This window comes from Denticeps clupeoides, chromosome 18, assembly GCF_900700375.1.
Source record: "Denticeps clupeoides chromosome 18, fDenClu1.1, whole genome shotgun sequence".
NCBI classification, from domain to species: Eukaryota; Metazoa; Chordata; class Actinopteri; order Clupeiformes; family Denticipitidae; genus Denticeps; species Denticeps clupeoides.
The window spans coordinates 10,690,204-10,694,326 of NC_041724.1; positions in this window are offsets into that span (position 1 = coordinate 10,690,204).

Consider the following 4,123-nt stretch of genomic DNA (forward strand, 5'->3'; position numbering starts at 1 on the left):
TTTTTCAGTGCTAGAAAGGCGCTAAAGTTAGGGATCAAAAACATCACCCTTTTTTCAGATGTGTAATGAATCTGGTCTACTGTGAGGAAATGGAAATAATCACTACCCACATATCATGAAGGTTACATGAGAAGATGGCCTGTGTGGGTTTAGTATCAGATACAACACCACACTCCCTTTATGTTTTGTTAGAATTTAGATAAAGACCTGACATCTCCAAGAAGCTTCTTAAACCTGTGCTCTGGCTGAATTGTGCACTTCGTCTCTTCTTTTCCCAGGTCTGTCAGGCCCAATCCTCAGCAGAGTTGGTAAAAAAAAAAAAAAAATGGAGCATTTGGATCAGAGAGCAGCTTGTACGTGGACAGGTCCTGATGTTTCTCTCCCGGCTAATGAATCAGATGCCAGGCCGCAAGGCAGTGTTTATTGCCTGACTGGGGATGGCCGAAGGGAATAAGTCACACATAACAGGATGTGACAGCCACAAAATGACAGGGTTCAGCTGGGAGCCGGCCAGCATCGCGACACCCACCTAAACGCAGGTGGAGCGAGAAGCAGCGTAATCGGATCTGCAGCGATCAAATCAATTCCTCTCTCGCGTCCTCACGCAGCAAGGTGTCAATCACTAAGAAAAATGCCTTTTAAAAGAGGAGGACCAGGGATTTTCTGACTCCGGCCCACGCGTCTCTTTTTCTTCTCGGGCAGGCTGGGTAACAACCTCACCTTGGCCTGTGTACTTTACTTTATGCCACTGCTCATAATGTCAGTATGATTGGCCACGCAATCTACGGTTCGTGAACGTGACCCAACGTGGCATGGCTCGCCATTATTGGAACACCATAAAATGTCAACATGACAAAATAATAATGTATGTGAGGGTGTGCACCATAAAGGCACGGCACCATGCATTATCCTAGTCCTTTTCTCAGCAGGAAATAATAAAAATCCATTCATATCTGCTGCCTACAAATAGATTCATCAGATCACTGCGATGCATTGCGAGTATTAAACATTGTTATCTTTATTCATGGTCTTATGTGTCAAACTGTGTATATATCCTGCAAAACAGCCAAATGTGATAATTGGCCCAATATCATGGTAAAACAGTAGGCAAGTCCTCTACGCTTCTGGTGAGGTGAGATGAATCTCTGGTTTAACCTGAAAGTCTCTCTGGTTTCAAATGATCCGTAACAAGTTAAGGTTGTTTGTACTAAATAGTGAGAACCTTTGAAAGTTAGGATGCATACATACTATATGGCTACGTGAAAATGTAGTGCCCCGTTGATTAGGTCCTTAAGCCAGCTAATGGGGATGACATTGACAGTGTATTTCTTGGTGCCAGTCCCTGGGTCCGGGTAAATGGAGAGGTATGCGTCAGGAAGGGCATCCAGTATAAAACTTTTGCCAAATCAATTGTGTGGACAGACAGACCGGCTGATCCGCTGTGGCAACCACAAACAGAAGTTCAAGGAAGAATTTGGTCTATATTACAAAGCATCTTTTCACAACATTGTTTTCTTGTTTTTCCATAAACAGTACAATTTCATAACCTTTATAAATAATCTGAAAGAAAAGTTGGAATTTCTTTAACATGACTGTACATATGATGCAATATTGGGAGGAAAGGAACCTTTAGTACGGAATAATATAACACAGGCTTCTATAGTTGACAACAATGTGTGTTCTAAAGAAATTATTTGCTCTTATCTTAAAAGCAAGATACATGGTTGAACTTTGTTTGAGTTCAACCATGTATCTAGCTTTGTCCTATACCTGCATATTAGCATTGAGCGATTTGATTTATTTTTCTTGATTGTAGTATTTTCAATGTTATGATTATACCTAAATACTTGCAATATTTCTGGAAAAAGGCTAAATATGTAAATGTACATGTTCCATTGTACCTGGAGCACCCAGAGGACATCCAAATGTATGTAGGGATGACATGAAAAAAAATCACTGGAAATCTGGCCAAATGATAAAAAGAAATTGAACATAACCTGTAAAGAGCAACTCGACTAAAACTCCTTTAAATGAAGATGGACTAAACACAGTTAATGATGAAGTCACCAGTACTGCCGAACCCAGGTATTTCAATTGAGTAAATTAACCGTGAGGCACTGCAGTGATTAATCCTGCTATTTTATGATAAAATATACCCTGCGCTCAGGGAAGGAAAACTTCTGTCTCTTGGCGCATTTGTGGGACACATTAATTGCATCAATGATTATCCTCCACATAATATCGCCGGCTCTTATTTATCGTTATGTCCACTTTTCATTACACCGTTCATTACCGGGTATAAATAATGCACATAAATGTGCCTGCTCACCTCAACGCACTCCATAATATTGCCAAGCGATATCCGTCTTGTCCACGGTTATCAGACGTTACCTTACTGAATTATGCCTATTAGCTGCTTCTCGGTTTTGAGTTCCCATTCGGCCGCAGCTACAGCAACGACAGCATTAACTTTTTGGGGTTTATTGCATCTTCTTTACCCCACATAGGCTATTAATCTGCTTAATGGCTACCATGACCCCTTTCATCCCATTTAATAAAATCAAAATATATATATTAATAAAGCACATTAGAGCTTCTATTGTACAGGAACGCTTAATAAATCAGGTGGCACTTTTACTGGGATTGGCTGCGGGAATACAAGGATGTTAGTGCCCGTTTATATTTTCTCTGTTTATTTCACTGTGGCACTAAAAGCATAGACAGTGTGAGCTAACATCAGCACTGTTTCAGATCACTGGGGGACGTCACTTTCAGTCGACAATCAAAAATGGCAACTGTGGAAATGTTTGCATTCACAGCTTCTATCTCAGCGGTGGCCTGGATGTACATGACCTGCTACAGATACAAGGACTCCCACATGATGAACCCAATACTGTGCGCAGTACCATAACACATCCCTGTTCCCACAATAACACCAGCAAGCGTTCCTTCTGCTCTAAAGAGAGATGGTGCGTTCACAAACAGTGAAGAATGCTGCTATGTGCATGTTATTAAAGATATTAAAGTTCAGCAGGTTAAAACAGATCAGACCATCAGAAGGCAACAGACAGACACGCACACTCACAAATAACTACAATGGATCTAGGACCAGAAAAGTGCAGTTCTTTTCCTTTCGAACTAAATGTGAATGGGTATTAATAAAAGCAACATCTTATAATAATCTATTTCTAAATAATCTATAAAGTAATACATTTCAACTGGACCAGTCTCCACAAAAGCCCAGTTCAGACAAAAGAAAATGAATATATATATGCACTGCGTCGGGTGAATGAATTAACCAAAACCAAACAGCACACACATGTAACATAATATGTAGTATATTCACATTAAGTACTGGCTGCCTGAAACTGGCATGCAAAGTGTTGAGCTACACACTAAGTGTGGGGATTGTTTACTAGTGTAAGTTAAGGTGTTTGCGGGATTTACATAAATAAATTGCTATTGAAAGATCATTAGTGGTCATGTCCCTTTCATTTTTTTTTAATCGGTTCATCATATAAAACAAGAGGATGCCTGAGGATACACAAGTGAACAAGCCCCAAATGTAGAGTTGTTAGTGCCACTTTGAAAAAGGTGCCCTCTGTCTATGAGGTGTCTATTTGCACCTCATTGTATGACTGAGAATGGTAGCCAAGACTGATCATTAAAACGGACTGAACTGACCTCTGACCACAGGTCCATTTAAGGTTTCAGTGGCCTTTGACAGACAAGACTAGAACAGGCCAAGACTTGGGCTGCCTTAATAGATCAAAAAGTATTATGCAAGCACATATAGGCTGCATACAAATTGCTGACAACAGGGTCACGATGGCATATTCAACGTAGGTGAGAGGTCACTCAGATCCAATGAATAATGAAAAATGTATTGCCACTTGTTATATCACAGGAAGCATGAGTTCTTCATTGAAATTTCATCCCACGAACAAAGCGCCCGATCGGGGTTTGGGTTGCGGATAGAGGGGCCTTTTAAAAATTGCACACAGGAGTTGGTGGGATTACATTTCTGTGCGCCACATTGGGATGCTGCCATGGCAGCCTGACGGCAATTTAAATATCAAAGCTGCTCCACCGTACAAGGCGGGCAGTCAAGATCTCATTACCT